The sequence below is a fragment of the Pelodiscus sinensis genome, chromosome 13 (assembly GCF_052426305.1).
Source record: "Pelodiscus sinensis isolate ZL-2025 chromosome 13, ASM5242630v1, whole genome shotgun sequence".
Classification (NCBI taxonomy): Eukaryota; Metazoa; Chordata; order Testudines; family Trionychidae; genus Pelodiscus; species Pelodiscus sinensis.
In genome coordinates, this window is record NC_143064.1 from 41,037,925 (window position 1) to 41,062,345 (window position 24,421).

The window sequence follows — 24,421 nt, forward strand, 5'->3', positions numbered from 1 at the left end:
CCGTGGGCCTGCTGATGGAGAGATGCATCAGTAGAGTGGTGGCAACATGATGAGTGGCCAGCAGGGTGGTAGCAGAGAGACGTAATGAGCAGCCAGCAGGATGGCAGCCGACAGCAGTGAGCAGGTGGATGGTGAGTGGCCAGCAGAGTCAGTAACATGCCTCTTTACTTCCCCCCACTCAGGATGGGAGGTGAGCTCTGTGGATGTACCTCTGAGCTCTGGGTCTACTCTGACTGTAGGCAGTAGCTCTGAGTGGGTACAGAGAAGGGTTGGGCACGTGACATGGACATTTAAATAGCTGGACTTAAGAATTCGAGAGGAAAAGAACATTGTCCAGCCTACTTGAGGTGGGACTTTTACTCATGGTTTTTGTTTATGTACTTTGTTTATGGTATTTCCCCAAATAAATCGCACGTTTCTTTCTCCCTTTTATTATACTTTTTTTCTATGCTCAGACTCTGTGCAGGCAAATGGGGAAACATTCATACCTCTCAGAGACACCCAGGGGTGATGTGTAAATTTCCCAGGTTAGTGGGTGTGGACTGAAGCCAGTTCTGAGTTGGATGGATGGAAAGCATATTGAACCTGACTCTGGCTGCTGCTCGCTTCACCTGGCAAAAGGGTGACAATTATAAACCTTAGTTCTTGCCAGAATGACAAATACTGGTACTATACTTTCACCTAAAGCATTTTCTGCCATTTGTTAGACCTTTTTGGGGGCGATGAAGCAGCTGTCTTTTATATAAAATATAGGGTTGCTGGAAGCAATATCCATTCACAAATAGGTGGCAACAAAAGAATCCCTTCTTTTACCAAAGCCACATGGTGTGATATATTTAGACCACATTTCAGAGCTAAGAGATATATGGATTCTGTACCCATCTCTGCATTTTCTATGCAGCTAGCTTGATTATGTGGTTATCTGATAAATATCATTAGCTATATTTTACACAGATAAAAAATGAGACTGAGCTATGATGTGACATGCCTAAGCTCACGTAACAACTCTGGGCCAGAACTAATATTAGGCACTTAGGTTTTGAAAACTTTGCCAGTATGTCCTATGCTTAACAGAAAAGGAGGTTATTTTTCAGAACCTTAAAGCTTCACTCATGTGAATGGGAGTTTTGATATTTACATGCTTAGCTATAGCTACCTCAGGTTTGAAATATTTGCCTTTATCAAATCATTGACTGGGCTCTTGTTTTATTCTAATCCTCTAGAGTACAAGCCCCTGAGACAAGTTACAACTTCTATTTTTACATTCCCCAGGCCTATGGTCCCAATGTCCATGCAATGTAAATGCTGCATTTCCCATAAGGAAAGGCCAAACATAACACTTCCCCTATTTTAGTGACAATGAAACTGGGACTCAGTAAGTCAAAATGATTTGCATTTATATCCTATTTTTTTCTTCATGTCTACTGGGAAGGTACACTTATTTTCCTTATATATTCATATATTTACTTATTTTCCTCAAATATTCATATATTTACCGCAGTTTCTCTAAGGTCATGTCTACGCTACACGGAAGATCGATGCTGCGGCTGTCGATCTCCCGGGGTTGGATTTAACGGGTCTAATTTAGACCCACTAAATCAAACTCAGAGGGTGCCCCCATCAATAGTAGTGCTCCTGCTCCTCATAAAGAGTAAGGGAAACCAATGAGAATGTTTGCTCCCGTCAACCTTCTGTTGTGTGAACAGCGTGGAAACTTGATTTAAGATACATCTACTCTAGCTACATAATTAACATAGTTGGAGTTGCATATCTTAAGTTGACCTTAACTCTGTAGTGTAGACTAAGCCTAAGTGTTTATCTTCAATGCAAAGTTAACTTGGACTGTTTCCTCATTTATAGTTCAAACTCCCATAGACAAAAATTTTTCACACATGCATTAGGTGGTTTGAACCAGGGCTTATTTTTGCAGATGAAAATATAAGTTAGAAGCAGGTTTCACTGTAAGATAGTCTCTAAAATGTCCACTTTCCAGTGTACACAACTAGAACCTGGGTTACAGAGCTTGGATTGCTATAGTCCTCCACCGCCTACCAACTATTCCTTGGGATCAGTATTTTCTTTCCTTTCAACCTGCTGACTTCCTCCTATGTGCTAGAAGATGTCCACCATTTGGCAGATGGTTGGTGTTCAGATCCCTAATTCCTTGTTGCCTGCTCCATTTCTGCAAAGCTCAGCTTCCTTAGCTAGTACTAGAAGATATTGTCTAGAAGATCCTCATCGAAGTTGACCACCAAGGTTCTGATGGACCTCTGATGTGTGTACAAAGGGCATCAAGATTTTGAGAATTAGAAACCCCAAAGGGCAAAGTATGCCACACGAATCTGGAAATTTCCTATCAACATGCCCTATAGTGCAAGGATTTGACCAGGTGCTTATCAGCATCCTAAGCATGAAACCTACTTCTCATGCCCCATGGGCTACTGAGATTAATGGTTTGATTTTTAGCTCAGAGGCAGCAGGACCAGTGGAGCCAGAAGAGAATGCAGTGGCAGAGGAGTTGGAAAAGAACCTAGCCAGAGCACACAGCCAAAGTGGCTAGGGGAGATCCTCAGGCTGGTCAGTTCTGTTCTGGTATGGACTCAGGGAATGGACTGTAGAAGAAGCAGTGCTAAAGCTGGAACAGTAACCATGCAAGATGCCACAGCCAACTATGTCACTCTTATGGGCAAACTGCAGTGTAAGTGGCAGTTTCACCGGCTTATGACTAATGCAATTATTATGATGGAGGAATTGCATGCCAGGAGGTGGACTTTCCTTCAGTTGAGGGTGGATGAGACCTCAAGGCCCACCCCTCTCCTCTACCCCAAAGCACAATGCAGGGGGAAAACCAAACAGAGGAAAATATTTAAACATACAAGCAATTTACCGTTGCCAGGATTTAACTGTTACTGACAAATAATTTATTCGAAGCTGTGAGAATGCAGGTGTAGTAAGCACACATACATATCCATGTCTATGTATACAAAACACGCACATTTGTTAAACCTGTATGCCCCAGCTACAAATACACTACTTTGCAGTTTTCATATATATTGTACAGTGTTTATAACCCTGTTATGTTGTTACTAACATTAGACTAGTTTTCCAGACAGCTTGCATTGTAAGTGCCACTGACTGTAATAAGGGAAGAAGTTGCTCATTGCTAGCTTTTGTATTGTAGTTCAGCATCCTGTTGGTGTTCACCTGAATTCTTGCCACTCCCAGCTAATGATGCAGGAGTTCTGGTGTCACTTCTGGTCATCCCAGGTTTAGCTGCCCATGTAGTATAGTCCCACCACTCTGTGCTTGTGGTCCTAAAGGGGAATCCTCAAATACTGCTACCTGCATCCGCTTATCTCCATCTCACTTTGTCAATATGGAACCGAAATGGCTTCCTCACCAAGGCCTGTCACCACCTTCTGATTGTCCCAATCCAGGGCTGAAATCCCTCCCTGCACAAAGAGTGTCAAAGGCAGCAACAGGCCACTGACCTGAACTGGATCAAGGCCTTGGCACTGGCTGGAGGAGACAGAGACAAAGAACTGGAGATGCTTATGTTTGTTGTCGAGAGAGGCTCAATATTCTTCTGCACAGGGGCTTGGGAAGGACCAGGTCTACCTCAATACACCATGGAACAATTCCTAGAACAGCTCAATAAACCTGGGAACAATTCTTATAACCTAGTTCAGTGCTAAGAACAATGAGACATGCCCCCAGAAATCCTAATGCCTTACCTGGGTTATTACAGCTTCCAGGTGGATGGACCAGGTTTGAGTGGGGCTCTGCAGCATGCCAAGGGGATGTAGCTAACTCCGGTACACATATCTGGCTGCACTCAGCAATGCACACATACCCTAAATCAACCACAGACTCAGCTGGAACTGAAGTTCAGCTGGCATAAAGATAGTATCTGGCCTGGTTTACACTCACAAATTGGCCAGGTAACAACACTTCACCCATGTAAACACAATACATGCTCCAATGAAGCCCTGCACCAGTGCTAAAAGCAGCCTGAAGAATTAAAAAGAATAGATCCATAGACCCCCTCACAATCAATACCAAAAGCATTCAAGATGGAACCATTGATCACATGAAATCAGGCTTTTGCAGCCTTTGAAATACTAGGGATGGAGGAAAGGATGAGAGAGCACGCAGAGAGCATTGAGATTTGTGAAGATGCGTAAAAGACATTATAATCCAGTTATAATGGCTAAGCGGAAGGACACTTTCATACCGTTGATGACTAGCTAGCTGATCTCAGGGCTTGAGGAAATATTCAACCACTGAACATCAGTATTCAGAGCAGCAAAAGGCCAATGAGATTTTAAGCTCCCTCCTGAGACTTGGACCCCAGACCTGCAACTGGATCATGGAGGTCAACTCTTGCGCTCATGCAGAACCCCATTTAAGACATGTGCTGACCTTCCATCACAAACAGAAGAGTTGCCAACAGAATCCCTTGCCTGGCTTGCCACACTCGTGTGTGCAACATGGCACCCAACAGAATTTCAGGCATAAAATTAAAGACATCATTTGAAAATGTGGCTGTGTATAATTCAGAATTATGCAACCAAATCAAATGAACTCTATAGATGAAGTTTCTTCAAGCACAGTGAAGCTGCTGCAAGCAGTTTAAAGTTGTCCTGGTTCCCATGAGTAGATCAACCTCCAGCGGTCAATTTTCTAGCATTTGATTTAGCAGGTTTAGCATAGACCTACCAATCAAATGCTGAAGGCAGTCCTTGTCAGCATCCAGTACTCATTAAGCCCTGTGCAACCAAAGCGGCGCTGCTGGAATAAGCAGTGTGTACAACAGAAGTGAGGGAGGTGAAATATTTGATGGAACAATGTCAAAACATCACATTAGTATGTTGCCCCTGATTCACCGCTTTTTTGAGGAACTTGTAGGCTCAGCAGCAGTGTTTCAAGTAGCATTAACCAAACAGAGAGAAGAATTCTAATCAAACTGGTGATGGGAAAAATCTGTATGAAACTGAGCATAGGAGAAAAGTGATGAAAAAGTGTAAACACTTATAATGGATAAGTATAAAAGGGACATTTTCAGGTTTCCATCAAAGGCAACCATGCAAATTTAAGGCCCATCAAATGTGAGGACATTTTGTTAACCTTGCACTCTCCGGCTGTGTCTACACTGGCACCTTTTTCTGGAAATGCTTAAAACGGAACAGATTTCCGTTATAAGTATTTCCTGAAAAAGAGCGTCTACATTGGCAGGATGCTTTTCCGGAAAAGCCCTTTTTCCGGAAAAGCGTCCGTGGCCAATGTAGACACGCTTTTCCGGAAAAAAGCCCCGATTGTCATTTTTGTGATCGGGACTTTTTTGCAGAAAAGACTATTGGGCTGTCTACACTGGCCTTTTTCCGGAACAGTTTTCCGGAAAAAGGACTTTTGCCGGAGTGGGAGCAGCATAGTTTTTCCGGAAAAGCAGCTGATTTCTTACAGTAAATTGTCACTGCTTTTCCGGAAATTCAAGGGGCCAGTGTAGACAGCTCGCAGCTTATTCCGGAAAAGCGGCTGCTTTTCCGGAATAAGTGGCCCAGTGTAGACACAGCCTCCCTGTATAATTCCTAAGCAGTCTTCCCATGGTTGTACTTGCTTTTATCAGCATTTGAGTCTTTCGTTCTTTGGCCAAAGGAACAAAGATCATTGTCTTGTCCATCTTTTTCCATTGAGAGCTTAACTACTAAGAGAAGTGAGTTGAAGGTAGATTTGCATGAAGCTTATTGGACTTGCTAAGAGCCTGGTCACATTGTAGTCAGAGGCAGTTTGGTAACAGAATCAGAGTTTAATTCTTTAATTCTGCAATCAGTTCTGCGTCTGCAGCATTCATTGGCAACAGACAAGGGCAACATTTTCAAACTGCGCTTTCCTGATTTTGTATCCACAGTTCAATGCAGGCAACCATTTGCTCTTGCAAATAGCTTTAGCAAATATGACTCAGACCTGCTGCTCTAAAGATGATTTTTATGGGGTGGAGTGGGGTGGGGTAGGGTGGAGAGAGGCATTAGGAAGACTCAGTTGATAGAACTCATTTCTAGGTCAGAAGGTTATTTCCTGTCCCACAAGAGTCCTTTGAGGCTTATCCAAAGCTTACACTGCAATTCGTTGTGTGTTGTCTTTTCAATGAGACAGGTTAAACAGTTCACGGCTGCAATGGAGGTAAAAAAATCTCATGAAATATTTGGAAAACAGATGGATGTAACCAGTGCCTCCTGGCCTGCATTCCCGTTGTCAGCTCAATATGACTGCAATGTACCTTCTGTCAAAGTAAACAGGTCCCAATGCTGAAATCTATGTTATCTGTCCCACATCATAGGAATCATCTGGCTGGACAGAGCCTTTCCATTGCTATTGTCCTACTAAAACCAGTCATTTCAGAGCTACATCATCATTCAGCACCTCCTCCTACCCAGAACTAAGGCATGAGTACTACTCCTAGAAAGAGGTAAGGAGTTGAAAAGCCATGACAAAGGCATTGTGTATAGCTTACTTGATCCCTTACTACACTGTTGTTTCCCTGTGGACACAGACAAGAGGTTCCCCTAAGTCACTCTTTAAACTGAGAATGATCACCATTCTTTCTGATGGCATGCTGACTCCGCTCCTTCATTTCTCTTCCTTTTCCACATGGTCCTTTTCTATGAGAAGGCTGGGAATTATTCCAACACATGGAGGAAACTACTAACCATTCACAATTAAACACAAATCTCACACATGGTGGGACAGACAAGCAATCTTAACTAATTTAGGAACACAAGTCCCTTGACTGCAATTGGGCTTAGATTCTAAGTGACTTAGGAAGCTGTGATAAGTAATTAAAATACTAAACTTCCTTTTGCCATCCTTCAAAAAACAAAACAAAACAACAACCTCTCTCAGAATGAAAAAAAACCCACTGGACTTTGCACTATTGAAAAGTACCATCTCTCCTACCACCTTTCTGTAAACCCTCAGATCCTCATAAGCTTCTTTTTTTTCCTGTCTGTGCTTGGAGAGAAAATGTGAAGTCAAGGGTGCTCATCAGAAAATCGAGATGCAGGATAACGGTAATACTTGTGCAACAAAAGCCGTCAGTAAAGTCTTTGCTCACTGTACATCAATAGAATGGATACTGATTCAAATTTCTGTTCATTTTAGTGGGTTGCTGATGGAAACCAAATAGTGGCCCTAGTTACATTAGCAGCACCATTTGGCGTACATGATCCTGCAATCATCTGGAATTGAGAGAGCGCCACTCTTCACAGTGATGTTCTGTCTTTACATATTGGTGCTGGCATGCTGGCTCCACTTCTTCATTGCTCTAGAAGTATTGCCCAGTGATGTTTTGGAAGCACATATGCATGTTCCAGGCATGTTTATTGCTCTGCTAAAATTACAAAAATATTTTTGCAGGTTACACCTCAACAGAAGATGTTACCTTGTTACTGGAAGTGAAAATCTGAATACAATAGCTTGCCAATTATGGATTTATTTCAGGCAGACTCAGGGGTGCTAAAACAATTTTTAAGTGTGGTCCTGAGAACCACTGAATCAGATCGTAAATACTACATAGGATGGAAACCACTTCAAGCCAGAGGGTGCAGCAGTATCCCTAACACCTCGGCTGTGTCTAGACTGACCAGTTTTTCCAAAAAATCAGACGCTTTTCTGGAAAAAACTTGCCAGCTGTCTACACTGGCCGCTTGAATTTCTGCAAAAGCACTGACTATCTCATGTAAGATTGTCAGTGTTCTTGCGGAAATACTATGCTGCTCCTGTTCGGGCAAAAGTCCTTTTGTGCAAAACTTTTGCGCAAAAAGGCCAGTGTAGACAGCTCAGATTTGTTTTCTGCAAAAAAGCCACGATTGCGAAAATGGTGATCAGGGCTTTTTTGCGGAAAAGCGTGTCTAGATTGGCACGGATGCTTTTCCGCAAAAAGTGCTTTTGTGGAAAAGCGTCCATGCCAATCTAGACGCTCTGTTCCGAAAATGCTTTTAATGGAAAACTTTTCCGTTAAAAGCATTTCCGGAAAATCATGCCAGTTTAGATGTAGCCCTCTAGTTTTAGCCCTTATGAGTTAAATCAGCTACCGGGGCTCAGTCCACAAGAATAAATTTGTCACTCCACTTGTCAAACTTTCTTCCCATATTGGGGCATATATGTTGAAGTATTGTAGTAAGAATTGAGGGTTATCTCTCTCTCTCTCTCTCTTTCACACACACACACACACACACACACACACACACACACACACACACACACACACACTTGCTGTGCCATGCTCTATTTAATAAGAAACCAAGAGCTGTCACTATCAATAGGGAACATACATAACAACTTTCCCTTTTTGCTCTGCTGCCAAACTTGCCCCGAGTAAATTTTGGGGAAACAAACACTCACTCTTAAGTTCTGCTGAGATCTGGCACACCAGGTTGCGCACTACCAGAAGGTAATGTATAGTGACTCATCCTAACCACTGCTGATTTAAAACATTAAGACATTTCTCCCTCCATAAAGGAGAGACTGTTATGCTTGAAGGATAGATAAGGCAAAGAGAACTAGCTTGCTGAACATGCCAGATGAAAGATTTATATTTTAATACCTCTGTATTTCCGTAGTCTGTTATGCGCTCATCAGAAACTGAGAAACAAAATAGCAGGTACTTTATCTCTCTCCTGCCTGCAGGTATACAGCAACACATTAAGTTGATATGTCAGTTCTTATTCCACCAGGTACCCTTATCATTTGAGATTATTTATTTATATAGATCCTGTTTTTCTCAGCAAGATGTTGATGTAGCATGACTGCCTTTCCAGTTTGTGAAGAGGTATATTTGTTACATGGACCCAATTATGGATAAAACTCTGCTCCTTACATGACAGCAAATTTTCTACAGTCGGGTGAGGGCTCAAGTGATGGATGATAAAACTTAAACCCAGCTTCCCTGATTTTCACCCCCAATGACATGTTTTCCTCCAGTTTTAGAGGTCTGATATGCTGAACTGCTTTGTTATTAAATTTCGCAGATGGGAAAGACAATTATTTGGGCTGGTTTGGCTAAAAGGGGAATCAGGACCCTGAGAAAGCAATAAAATACTGGACCCAACCAAAACAGGTAAGAGGGGAAATGAAGTTCTTGAGCCTTATGTAGTTATTTACTAAATGTATGATGGGAATAAGACACTACCAGGCAGAATGGTAGCATCTCACTCTCACTTTGCAGAATAGAGCAGTGGAGAATCAGATCCAATATTTCTCCAACTGTAATTGAAGGACTATATATACAGCTTTCATATGGCTGCTCAGAACACACAAGATCTGTCAAAATAGCACTAAATTATGCTGATTTCCATATGGAATAATTCTTCAGTCTCAGAGTTTGTCTTGATGAGGATAAAAAGATTTATTTTTGCAACATGCTAACCAGCATGTTCTAAATAACATGTTCTAAAACTCCAGTGTGGCAGGACAAGTTGTAATTTAGGATGTGCTCAGTCAATCAGCTTGCTTTGTCTCCCCTAGGCTACGTCTACACTGGCATGATTTTTCAAAAATGCTTTTAACGGAAAATTTTTCCATTAAAAGCATTTTCGGAAAAGCACATCTAGATTGGCAGGATGCTTTTCCGCAAAAGCACTTTTTTCTGCAAAAGAACTGACGATCTTACATGAAATCGTTAGTGCTTTTCTGGAAATTCAAACGGACAGTGTAGACAGCTGGTAAGTTTTTCCGCAAAATCAGATGATTTTGCAGAAAAACTTGCCAGTCTAGAAACAGCCCTAGAGTTTAACATGTTCTAGCTAACATGTTCTAAAACAACAAACAAATAATAAAAGTCAAAATCAAAACCAACCACTTTCCCCCATCTCATAGTCATATCAGAAGGACTTGACCATTTTCTATGCTTAAAAAAACATCCTGTAAAACTGCCAGCCAATAAGATCTGGAATAGGTAACTGGAATATCTGTAAAAGTAACAGAACTCATACTCACCACTGTGGCACTTCCTGCTGGTCAGTGCAGGAATTAGTTTAATCCCAGTTGAGTGCATTACCTACAGCTGGTGACTCACCCGTTGTTCAGTTGCCTGTCTCCACCATCTGTATCTGGACCCACATCACTCCCATGAACCACGGCATCTGCTTTAGGGCATGCCCTCTGGTTGTACCCCCAACTCTATTCTCTACCTTTCCAGGCAAATTGGCAGTCACTTTGCAGTCTTTGCATCTGACCCCAAGGCCAGCTGCAGCTTCAAAGGGTAGCTCTTTGACTCAGGAGCACCCACAGTCTGATCTGGCCCCACTCCTCTGAGTCAAGTGCAGTGAAGGGGGGAGGAGAGGGACCTGGGTCCACCTGCTACTCTGTGCCATGATCCAGGGTTGCTCTAGTGATGGCCCTATACTGCCCATGTTCCATGGGCCACTTCACTGTGTCCTTGCACTTTTTTGGTCCTTTTTGTCAGGGCCTCAGCTTTGAAAGAATCAGGCTCCAGCTCTCCCTCTGCTCCCAGAGTCGGCCCAGCATGGCTCTGTCCAAGGTGCTGATCCTTCTAGAGGGATCCAGTCCTTTGCCCTTTCTGGTCAAGACTAATCTGAGTTCCTTTACACTCTGAAGCCTTTTTATCAGATGGAGCCTGGCTCCTACTGGCTATCCTTTCCCTGATTGACTCTTAAAGGCCCTTCCTGACTGGCTGTGGGTTTGCACTGCCTCTCTAAGGCTCCTTTTGCCTCCCCTTTTGGAATGGGCTATCACACTACCACAGACAGTCATTTTAATAACTTTTTGAGAATGCTATGTAGTTAGAGTCCTTCCTGAAAATAAGGTACCATATTTAGGTCCTAAACTTGCAAACATGGATGTGCTCTGTGTTAGAATTCCCATCAACTTCAACTTAATCATACGTAATTGCTAGCAGGATCAGATGTAAACACCCTGGAAATATCAAAGGCTTTGCATGCTGTTGTGGTGCATGCACTTCTAATGATTACATCTACTTGGCCAGTTTAACAACTTCTTGAGAGAGGATGGCTGAGGCCCTGAATAAAGTACACTCACCAGTATTGTGAAAAATGAGAACTGGAACAACAATAGGATACATATTTTTTGTCTAGTGATGATAATCAAGTAAAAAAGATGTATATAACGTGTGCCATGCAGAGATTTTATACTTTGTCATCCACCCCGGAGTTGTACAGGGCTTGACATTCTGAAATCCAAATTGGCAAGAAGAAATTAATCCACATCTTTCAAAAGGATTTTTTAAAACATCAAGCTTTCTTTGTGTTGATCCTGCAAGCTGCACAGCACCTTCACCTCCACACTGGATTTCAAGGGAGTTAGGGACACCAATCATCTTTCTGGACCAAGCCCTTTGTGTTAGCAATGCTCCTGAATTTCACTGAGAAGATAGAATTGAAATTGATAGCACCCTGTGATGGTCACTGATCATTGGAAGCATCACTCATTGGACAGGATACTGGGCTAGATAGATCTTTGGTCTCGCCCAGTATGGCCGTTCTTATGTTCTTATGCTCTCTTTAATGGAGGGAAGGGGTTTATAGAGGCACACTGACCTTTCCACTGGGCTCTGACCCCAGGCCTGTAAAGGTTATCCAAGTTTGGAAACCCAGAACAGCTTAAGGCTTCCCTCCCTAGGGCACATCCTATCACCCATTCAATGGTCCAAGCTTTGCTGTCTGTTGTGAATGGGTAATAGAAGTAGGTATTCACAGCCCCTTCACTCCATCAGGATTCAACACATTGTTTCCATTTCTCGAAATTCTTTCCTGCACAATTCTTTCTTGGGAGCAGCCAGGGCACCGCCTTCTCCGTGCCTGTTCAGCCCCTTCCTGAGCTTCCTGTCACCTTTTCTGCTTTGCCTGGCTCACTTTTCTGCTTCCTCCTTCATCCAGTGAATGCTCCTCAGTGCACCTTGGCAAGGTCATTTGGGGCCCCAAGTTGCTTTCTAACTCTTTCAGTTCTAGTGCAGGGTTCATACACCCCCTCATACACCCAGGCTACGTCTACACTGGCCCCTTTTCCGGAAGGGGCATGTAAATTTCAGTAGTCGTCGTAGGGAAATCCGCGGGGGATTTAAATATCCCCCCCGGCATTTAAATAAAAATGTCCGCCGCTTTTTTCCGGCTTTTAAAAAAGCCGGAAAAGAGCGTCTAGACTGGCCCCGATCCTCCGGAAAAAGTGCCCTTTTCCGGAGGCTCTTATTCTTACTTTGAATAAGAATAAGAGCCTCCAGAAAAGGGCACTTTTTCCGGAGGATCGGGGCCAGTCTAGACGCTCTTTTCCGGCTTTTTTAAAAGCCGGAAAAAAGCGGCGGACATTTTTATTTAAATGCCGCGGGGGATATTTAAATCCCCCGCGGATTTCCCTACGACGACTGCTGAAATTTACATGCCCCTTCCGGAAAAGGGGCCAGTGTAGGCGTAGCCCCATAGAGCTTTGTTCTGTTTTCCAGATGATCTCATGGGATCAAGGGTAGGAATAATGAGGCTTCACAACTTTATGGACAAGTCGAAAATTATGGAAGAAATTCAACACTACATTTCAAGACATAATTATGGAGTGGAAATCTTTAGCAGGGCTCAAGAAAAATCATCATCCCAAAGGGGCAAACACAAGAAAGTGGTTTACTCACAAGATATAACAGTCACATCAAATGACATTTACAAATTCAGATGAAATATTACAAAGAAACAATTACTGCTCCTGAAAAAAAAGTTGACTACAGCTTCTTCTGTACTTTAAACACCCTGCTACCTTAGTCCAACTTCTATAAGAAAATCATTTTGCTCCACCTAAATCAGTTGGGACAAAAGGGAGAGAGACGGGAGAAAAGCTACTCTAACATAAGCGATAGGTCACAAAGGGTAATGGGTTTCCAGATTAATGTTACTATTTGAAGAGCAGATTATGATTTTCTTTCCCAGACACTTACTTCTCAGAAAGGCAGTATTAACATCACACTGACTAAATCCCAGGTCCCTGTAGACTATGCCTTAGAATGGTGAGACAATACATATTTTTTCCTAAAGAAAGTCACTGAAAGTAGAGATGTTGGCCAAGATCCTCATAAAGGAGGATTTCAGACCTGTCATAGCTCTGCATCACCTGCAGTTATTTATAACTTTGGAGAGTGTGTGTTAAATGCTACCATTCTGCCTGGCTATGGAAAAGTAGTCCTTACATAGATTTTAAGGCCATTGGCAACCATTATTGTCATCTCGTCTCAGCATCTGACCACAGAATTTCATCCAGTAATTCCTGAAACAATCTTGTAACCTCTGATGGAGCTAAGTATCTCTTCTAAAAAGACATCCTGAAAAAAAATTCTTCCAGTGACACCTCTAGGTCAATTGTTCCAACGGCTAATTATCCTCTTAGTTAAAAATCTCTCATTTCTAGCATGAGTGTGTTCTTCTTCTGCCTCCATTCAGTGTATTGCATTGATTAAAAGATCCCTGTATCAGAAATCTCCCAAGGTAGGTACTTATGTATGCATCAAGTTCCCCTTATGCTTTTCTTTGGTATGATAAATCTATTGAGTTTTTTTAAGCATCTTACTGTAAAGAAGATTTTCCAGCTGTCACACCAGTGTAGAGACATCAGGCAAGTCACTAGCTGACTCTGTTTGCCCATCTGAAAAATGGCAACAGTGATACTTATCTTCTGTGTCAAGTACGAGGAGACCTAGAGGTGGAAAATGGTATGTAAAAACTAAGGATTAACTGTTAATAAATCATTCTTGTAGCTCTTTTTGGAAACCCTTCCCATCATATCAATATCCCCCTTTAAAAGTGTGAATGTTACCAAATGGCACAGTGACAGTACGTTTAGTAGATGTCATGGGTAACTACATTTTTCATGACTGCTCTCTGACCTTTTGATAACAATGCACTCCTCTTCCTCCATCCCAGGGGGTTCAGACCATCTGCAGCAGCATCTAGCACCCCAGCATAGTAGTTCTAATTCCTCCCAAATGTCATTGGAGAATAAGCCCACCCCACACTCATCCCAGAGAGGCTCCTGTCTGCGGGGTTGGGGCTCATCCGCATGCCGGGTGCTGTGGCCTAGCATGCAGGGTCACCATGCTGCTCATTTTTGACACCCGCTCCCATTACCCATTGTGATGAAGGGGTGGTGGATCACACCTGATCACACCCTGTGCTAGGTTGCAGTGAGACTTGCTGAACTTTCCCCCTTGCTCCCTTTCTTGATGGAAGATGAAGGGGCAAATCTGAGCGGTGCTACAACTCTGAGGCTCCCTTTTAAACCTCCCCCACCCTAGTGTCTCCTCTCCTCAATGGGTCAGGCTCACCACCCAATTACCTTTAGCCCCTGTGAGGTCTCTCTGCCCTGCTGGATTGGAAACCCACCTTCTGGGAAAAAAACATGGGTAGGATAAATGTCACTAAGAAATAGAATATCCATGGCATCTGTGACTTCTCCCTCCCATGTTTCCTGGTAGAAACCTGTTGTCTCACTAATGACATACAGTAATAAAAAGGCTTCCTTACAGTAATAAAAGACTTCCTTTATTTTATTCTTTATGTTCCTGCATAAACATCTAAGGAATGCATTACCTCTTCTTACCACTAAATGACCTTGCAACCTTGCATTCAATTAGTTATCCACCACAACCCCAAGATCCTTTCAGAATCACTGCTTCCCAAAACACAGACAGTCTTTTCCTTACACCCTGTATACTACCTATGTGAGACTGATATGTTTTGTTCTTGAACAGGTGCCCTTTCATGTGGTATATTAAAATACATATTAAAACTGAGCGGTCTCTATGGAACATTGAATTTGCGTGTTATCTGAAAACTTGACCAGCAAAAATTTCGTATTTTCTTCCAAATGAGTGATTAAAAATAGTGCCTTGCATTGGGCTAAGAACAGATCCTTACAATCCTTTAAGTTAGGCAGGGGAACAAGGATGGGTGGTTCTATTATATTTTTCTCCCCATCAATGACACAAGTATTGGTTCACACAATTATGAGACAAAAAGCAGAATTTTCTGTTAAAGTGAAGGATACTCACAGAGTAGCTGACAAGTTAGGCTACAGGCTGATGATACTCCACTGAAGAGATTTTTAACAAGAGGATTTAATCCCTCCAGCTTTTGACATATAGTAATTTATCTTTTGGCCTGACTTTAGTAAGAATTATATAAATCAGAAAAAAAGATCACACTTTTTACGTACAGAGATATCAAATATGCCTATTTGCCTCTCAAAATGCTTGAAGATATCAGAATATGCTCTCTCCATGTCCAAGAAGATTACATGCTAAATAACAGTATCTACTCTCAGACATAAGTAAGCTCTCTTGATTGATGATATGGCTGCTGTTATCCTTCATAAAATGTGGGGGGGGAAGTGGGAGGAAAGAGGTGAAACAACCGATATGGCATCACAAGCTCTTCACAGAAAGCCTTGAACAGATGGAGATGTAGGTTCTTGGATGCATGTGTTCTGGAAGTTTGTAAAGGTTGATTTCTAAGTTTTAGAAGATCTTGAAAAAATAAACTACTTCACAGACTCTCCTAGTGCTTTAGCTCAAAGACCTGACATGTGCACGCTCTTGAAGTGAGGTGTCAGCGAGTGCTAAATTACAGCACACATCATCTGGATTGAATTTTTTACCAGGTACCAAGTGGTAAATCATCGGAAATTTAGGAGGAAGTTTTACCGTTAATCAAATTACTTGATACTGAGTCATGGTTCTGTTCCATCTTAAGAACTCAGTGAAACACAGATGGAAAAATACAGATTGCACTGATTAAAAATAAGGACACGGTGCTGTCATGGTTCTTCAGACAACACTCCCACTAGCTTCAATCTTGAGAAAAGAGAGAAAAAAAATAACTGCTGTAGTTGGTTAAGGACTCTTCTTCCACTTCAGAGACAACTTGTTACTCCACATTTCCAGACACAAGCATTTTATTAAGTTGCTAATGTGAAGAACCACAGAAGATTCCTTGCTGCTTTGTTTACAGTATATTGTGAGGATTTATTAATATGTACTTAGCTGAATTAGTCAAGTATGACTAAAGGAAATCTCAGTAAAATCTTTATTTAAAAAAATATTTCTAAATCTAGGAGAGAGCAATTTTATTCAAAGCAGCACAATTTAGCTCCATAATAATTAGCAGTGTGTTTCAAAGAGCTTAAAGTAAAGGGCATGATGTCCTTACCAGAGATTACTCCCGGCAGATGGAAAAGTGGAGCCTTTTAGCCAGCACACAATTTAGGATCAAAGCCGAGCAGTTTGAATTGAATATGCCAGCAATGGCAACAGAGTCTCTCTGACAATTATGGTACTGCAGTGAATGTACTGAAGTTGAAAAGACAGGACAGGAGCAGAACAGTGTGACAAAATAGGGAAAAAATCAATTTACTTTTGTAATGGTGTAAGCCCATTTGGTCTGTTTTGAGTTTCTTTAACTGTATTTAACTAAGAATGTAGGAAATAAACACACACCTTCTGTTTTTTTACCACAATCAATCAAACTCAAATAATATTTCCTCTGTGTTGATTTCAAATTTGGTCCAAGATGACTTCAGAAACTCGCTTTAAAAGAAAATTGCATTATTCATCTGTTTTCATGAACAGAAAATCCAAACAAAACCTTATTTTCCACACATACAAAGCATGTCCGATAACTTTCTCCATTAAGACTTTTTGGTTAGAATTAACAAATATTATGCAAAATATCTGAGAAAAAGCTAAACAAAAGTTATGATCAGATTTAAAACAGAATATAAAGCACGGTAATTAACTGGGTTGGTCCACGGTAGCCTTTACGGGTAATATAAGCTCCTCTGCTTTAGGAATGAATATTCCACAATTTAATGCAAACTGTATTGACATCAGCCAAACATTTACATTTCTTCCATGGACAGATTCTTATTGACCTTGTGATGTGACATCTCTACTGTCACTAAGCTCTAAAATGGGAATCTCATCTTGCCTTTTTTTATATACAGAAAGCAACTAATTTGTCAGCACGCCAACTTTAACTAGCTGAGATGAAGGTAGGCTAATTTAATAGGAACTGTTCAATAGCTTCGACCCACCTGACACTGTCAGTTAAGGCGTCTTCACACTGCAGTCTTTCATTATTTCTAGCTCTTTCTTCAGAATACTTGAACACCAAGTCAAATAATATGCTTAGGAGTCAATAGGCCTGACTTTTTCCTCAAGGACATTCTTTTGATGCCAGGAACTGTCAAGTGGAAAAACACGCAGTGTGAAGGTGAGAGGACACTAATTAAATATACATAGCTCCAGCCAAAGAAGAATGAGGCACAGCTTGCTATCTGCAAACTCTGTTGCCTGCTTCACTGAGGTCACAGCTGTTGACTTGTACAAGTTCTTAAGTTGCAGTCTCGGTATGATATAGTTTAACATTCTTAAATATTAGACAAAAGCTATCTTCAAGGATTCAGTGTAGAGCTATATGCTTTTGTATTATGTAGATATAATGGATTCCTTATTTAAACTCCACTGAAAATAGACTGGGGATGAAATACCTACCTCTCTGCTTTTAACCATTGGACTTTTAGGGACCATGATATTTGGAGAATGTGATGCAGGATTTAATGCTTTTTCTTTTTTTAAAGATACAAGTGCTGAGTGACAAAATTTAAAAATGCCATCATTTACCAGTGCAGAATGTTTTTTTCTTTAAAAAGACAATAATTGACAAGCAATTTGAAAAAGCTATGATTATTCATTATAGATATATACACAATACCTTTAAAAGATGCAGTGAATAAGAGCGGTGAACAATGAGTACGCACATTCTGTAATTATGCATGTATGTGCGCGTGCATGTATATTAACTCACACATCAAATGAAAATGTCAAGACACCACCTACTTCAAGACATTAACTTCACCACCTTATTTTTACAAACCTTTTCACCCTTTCCTCTATTCCCTCCTGCGTGTGGGTTGGGCTCATTCATTGCATCTTATCTAAAGGCTACATCTCCTCTACATGAGCGTAGCTCCACGCAGCAGTGAAAAGCACACCATGCCCACACTGCTGTATGGCGTGACTTGTGTCAAAAGAGGGCAAGCAGCAGCGAATGGCTAGAGCCTTTCACTGCAGTGAGAAGCAGCATAGGCAGAGCTGTGGGCCTTTCACCTACTCCCAGAGCCTTCCCCTGTGGCTCCAGCTGTGAAGAAGGCCCACGCCTTTCCCAATCCCTATGTATTTCCTTGTAGAGGGGGTGGCCCTAAGCAATAAGAAGCTGCACTCCCTGCTGCCCCCTCATTGTCAGAGCTTTTACCTGGTGAGAAGGGATCCAGCTGCTGACATCTTTCCCCACAGCCTGCATTTCTTCCCAAGGAGGGAAGTGGCTCAAGCAGCGGGAGGCAGTGGTACACCCCATTGACAGGAGGAACAGCTCAGGCCAGGAGGGCATTTACTCCAAATACAGACCCATATCTTCAAGGCCTGCCTTTCCTAGCTTAATCTGTACCTCACCATCAACACAGTGATTTAAACCCCACCCGGGGGGCTACCAGCACATGTATATGACACAGCTGAAATAATCTTGCAGCATAGATGCTCCCTTAGGCTACATCTATGCTAAAGCCCGGATTAACGTTCTGAGACTGATCTACCTGCAGGTGATTCAGTGGGTCTAGTTAAGACCCACCTAATCAAACTCAGGTCACTCTCCCATCGACCCTGTTACTCTACCCTGGATGAGAAGAGTAAGGGAAGTCAACAGGAGAATTTCTCCTGTCAACCCCCCATTCTGTAGAATCTGCGGTACAGTAATATGATTTAAGGGGCATCGACTCTTGCTACATTATTCACATTGATGGAGTTATGTAGTTTTAATCAACTTTCTGATGTAGTGTAGATATAGCCTTAGATAGGATTGTCAGTTATCCAGAGCTGGTGTCTTATATGCATTATGAGGAATCTAGCATACTTTTATGGGTTCTGTAAAAGTAAACTGACAACAATTGTTAATGAAGATGAAATAATCTCTTACATAGAAAACACCCAAAGGGCATACATGTAACCACAGCCCAATTTTTTGCAGCTACAAGGGGAGTTATATAGACCTGAAAGTTTGGAGGAATAAAGATTTGGACATAGGGTTTCTCCTGGCCACTTTTGAAACAGACTGGCCATTTTTTTGTGTTGATTTGATTAGAAGATATATGTGTTAGGGTTTTCCCCCTCCATTTGGGATACAATGCTCTGTAATTCATATGTTAGTCTGAGCTGTGGCACCATGTTAGGATAAGATATGAAAAATAATAAAACCAAAAAAATACAGATTTATATGTCTATAACATAATTCTCAAACATGTGCACATTTATAATTCTACATCACCTTATCATCTCCATTCTCCACTGTTATGTGTAACACCCCTCCCCCACCCAGTGCTTTCCATGCTTTATTTTCCCAGTTCTAACATCACCTTTTTGCAATTGGTCAGCACCTTTTGTACCAGGCCCGTGGAAAGAAGATTCTTTTTTCCAATTTTGTCAGTAAAAGGGAAGCTGGACTCTGACTTCTGGGTTTTACTTGCTGACTAAATCTTACACTTCACTCAACTCTTAGCTGGCCAGCACAATCTCTTCTCACCAATGCCAGGAAGAGGGAGAGGGGAAGTATGGATCCTATTGCTGCAAACAGTAGCACGTTTGAGATATCAAAACTGGCTTTCCATTATCTCCCTCACCTTCTTTCCACCAAAGGCTCAGTTTGGTAGGTAAAGGGTTAGAATTTAATGCACAGACCATTACGTTAATGTAAAAGCCATTTAGCTGAGACCCTTGGCTTCATCTTCCATTGGAGCAACAAGCAATCATAGGCCACTGTTGGAGGTGGGACCCCTGGACAAGATCGGTTAATGCTTTGCTCAGCTGTAAATTCTGTCAGCACCTGCTCCTGAGTTCCATTTGCCACCAGATATATTTTTCAGGTGTGCGCTTTGATTATCCATTCAGAAGTATGTGCCTCTGCCCCTACAGTCCATGGGTAATCAAGATCCATAGAGATGTAGTATGGACATCAGCTGATTTAATTATCGTGTTTGATTTCATTCTACTCAGGTGAGTTTTCCCCAGTTTTATAAAACTGCAAAAGTAACTGCAGACTTCCTACATTGTCAATTTTTAACATCTTGGACCTCACACAGAATCTGTGAAAACCAAGTGGAAGCAGCTGGCAAAATAAAGCTTCATGTATTTGGTGCTGCCAGTAATGTCTGGATAAGATAAATCCTCCACTCCTTTTAATCCAAATTTATGAGCAGAGTGATTCCATTGATTGCAGAGGCATCACTCCAAACATAACTGAGAGCAACATTTGGCCCTTTGGGCTTAATCATGGGCCAGAATTGGCATAGGCCGTCTCTAATGTATTTTGATTCCAAATCCTATCAAACAAAATCCTGTCCAAAACATAGGAAAAGAAGAAAACTGATGTATGTTTTGAGATTTTACAAATTCCCTCATTTCCAAGCAATAGGAGATATAGCACTACAAAAACGTGACATCTATGGATGTATAGTCCTATTCTGGGGGGAAATATAAATATAACTTTCAAGGATATTGTGTCTGCCAGAGAGTGGATGATGGGATAGACACTGAATGATGGCCAAAAAAATGTACAAAAACTTCTGACTTACCATTCCCTCTCAGACAAGAGCTAACATATTAATGGCAGATAAATGTGAAACACCAAGATTCTTACAGACTAAAACACCAAATCTCTGTTCTGTAATTAGAGATCCTCAGGCATTGACCCACTTAAAATTCAAAGTGAATACACCTGTTTCCATCCCTTCAGGCCAATGTTTGTAAAGTGCTATGCACAGATCTGGTACTATATACATTATTTTAAATAATGAAATAATTCCAGTTATGTGCTCAAGTTATAGCTGTTAAGGGACTCGCTCTCTCCCAGGTGTAGGCTGTATATGGTGGCTCCTGTTTTGGAGCCCTAGAGAGAGTGCAGGGAGCAGGTCCCAAAGCAGCAGCAGCAACATGACCTCATTGGCAAGCTTGGAGTCAGATTAGAACAGAGACACTTTCAAAATGTGCTTAACAGAGGTGTGTGCCAGAGAGGTGCTGAGCCATTGCAATAGAAATGGTCTTCACTGGTAATTGCAATTGTTCTGCATCTGCCAAGATCAGATGGTTGGTGAGCACATACTCAGCTGAGACCAGACCAAGTGGACATAGACAAAATTTGGACGTCAATCCCCCCGTCTCCCTCTTTCAGTGTTACTGCCAGGTTTGTCCGGGTGCATCTAGACCGTACCCCTGGCTCAAAACAAGCTACTCAATTTGAGCTATGCAAATTGCATAGCTTATTTCAAGTTAATTTCAAAATAGCTTATTTCATAATTTGGCACTATCTACACAGCACCAAATTTTGAAACAAACCTCTTTTCCAAAACATCCCTCATTCCTTGTGGAACAAGGGTTACAGGAATGTTGGAATACAAACCCATTATATTTCAAAATAATGGGCTTGTTTCAGACACGCAAAATAGCTATTTCGGGATACCGAAAGTATCCCAAAATAGCGTCGCAGTGTGGACGTACCCTTACAGAAGAGCACCACATCTGTTCTCTCAGAAAATGTTGACTGTCATTCTGTGAAAAATTTAACATTTATTTTTTTCCATAATGACAACTCAGTTTGCAATAATCCACTATTTCAGTATTTAAGACAGAGCAAAATGATTCACTGGCTCAGCTGCATAAATAATAGCATCAAATTTAGAAAGCTGTTACTTTAGGCAAGGGAGACCAGTTTCTTTTGCATCATTTGTTGGCAAAACAGAATCTGGGGAATATACCTGAAATAAAAAATGAAAGGAAAAAAACAAGCAAAAAAACCTTCCACCAATCTTTACGGTCTCATTTTAAACCAGGGCTGCATCCTACTCTATTTAAAAACCAAAGGGAGTAGGAGCAAAGCCCTAGCTCTTCTTACCCTGTTAGCATGTTATGCCCAATTTTACTCAGCACAAAGGACATCACCCTAGAAATAACTGAGGGTATGTCTACACTACCACCCTAGTTCGAACTCGGGTGGTAATGTAGGCAACCAGAGTTGCAACCGGATTTGAATTTCCCGGGCTTCATTTGCATCTCGCCGGGTGCCGCCATTTTTAAATGTCCGCTAGTGTGTAGCCGCACAGCTACACACGACACGGACTAGGTAGTTCGGACTAGGCTTCCTATTCCGAACTACTGTTACTCCTCGTTTCACGAACTACCTAGTCCGTGCCGCGTGTAGCCGCGCGGCACGGAGTCCGCACTAGCGGACATTTAAAAATGGCGGCGCCCGGCGAGATGCAAATGAAGCCCGGGAAATTCAAATCCCGGGCTTCATTTGCAACTCTGGCTGCCTACATTACCACCCTAGTTCGAACTAGGGTGGTAGTGTAGACATACCCTGAGAAACAAATTCTATTCAAGAAGGGTATGTCTACACAGCAAAGTTATTTCAAAATAACAACTGCTATTTCGAAATAACTACCAGTGTCTACACAGCCAAACTGCTATTTCAAAATTAAATTGAAATAGCGCAGGGTTTATTTTGAAATTGGTAAACCTCACTGCACGAGGAATAGCACCAATTTTGAAATTGCTATTTCGAAATAAGGCTGTGTCTAGACTGCAGGCTTCTTTCGAAAGAGCCTCTTTCGAAAGCATCTTTCGAAAGAGGCTCTTTCGAAAGAACGCGTCTAGACTACAATGCGCGGATCGAAAGATCGATCCGCTATTTCGAAAAAGAGCGTCCAGACTGCTGGACGCTCTTTCGAAATTCAAAGCCACCCGGAACTGCTTCTGCCAGGGTATGGGGGCAGCATTTCCTTCCGGGTGCTGCCTGCCTGCCCTTTGCAGAGACGCGTGGTGAAAGGGACACTCCTGAATACCCATTGCTCTGCTCCTGCAGCTGCCTTTGCTGTCCCTTGAGGAATTTTGCAAGGCATTGCAGTGCTGCTTTGGAGTGCTCAGCTTCCTGGGACACCCCAGCAGCTTTTTTCTTTTGAGGTTTTTGTGCTTGCAGACCCTTATTTTTGGCATGGAGCCAGAGCTGCCCCTGGGCAGGCGATGGCCCCACACCACCATACTGCAGCTGTTGCTGCATCTTCATGAGACAGTCATGAGGCTCCTTCCCGAGCTGGACCCAGACCAGAGGGACGAGGGGTTCCTCCGTCCGGCAGCCACACTGCCCTTGCCTCCGAACTTTTTCGTGGACAGGCGTGTTTGGAGGTTTGACACCAGCTCTGAATGGTGGGACCGGCTCGTGATGGAGATCTGGGATGACCAAGACTGGCTACGGAACTTCCGCATGAGAAAGACCACTTTCCAGGAGCTGTGTACCTGGCTCGCCCCTGCTCTGCAACGGCAAGACACCCACCTGCGGCCCGCCATCCCCCTGGAAAAGAGGGTCGCCATTGTCCTCTGGAAGCTGGCAACCCCCGACAGCTACCGCTCTGTGGGACACCAATTTGGCGTGGGGAGATCTACTGTCGGGGCTGTCTTGATGGAGGTAAGTCATTGTCTGGGGACAGTCAGGCTACGTCTACACTGGCCCCTTTTCCGGAAGGGGCATGTAAATTTCACGAGTCGTCGTAGGGAAATCCGCGGGGGATTTAAATATCCCCCGCGGCATTTAAATAAAAATGTCTGCCGCTTTTTTCCGGCTTTTAAAAAAGCCGGAAAAGAGCGTCTAGACTGGCCCCGATCCTCCGGAAAAAGTGCCCTTTTCCAGAGGGTCTTATTTGAAGTAGGAATAAGACCCTCCGGAAAAGGGCACTTTTTCCGGAGGATCGGGGCCAGTCTAGACGCTCTTTTCCGGCTTTTTTAAAAGCCGGAAAAAAGCGGCGGACATTTTTATTTAAATGCCACGGGGGATATTTAAATCCCTCGCGGATTTCCCTACGACGACTAGTGAAATTTACATGCCCCTTCCGGAAAAGGGGCCAGTGTAGACGTAGCCTCACAGTTTGGGGTGGGGGGAAGGGAGACTGTCAGGAAGGGCCAAGTGGAGTGGGAGTGGGAGGGAGCTCCTCCACTCACCCTGAATTGTGGGGGGAGGGTTCTGAGGAGGGGATTCCCGGGGTGGTTGAGAGGGAAGATGGGCGGTGGGTTCTCCTCCTAAGAGATAAGGCACCCCTTCTAACACTTTGTTGTCTGTCTCGTTCTGCAGGTGGTGAGGGCCATCAATTCGGAGCTGCTCAACAGGCTCATCTGTCTACCGGATCTGGACAGCGTCATGGCCGGCTTTGCTGCCCTCGGCTTCCCCAATTGCGGAGGAGCGCTCGATGGGACACACATTGCCATCCGTGCACCGCCCCATTGAGCAGCCCAATTCATCAATCGAAAGGGCTACTTTTCTAT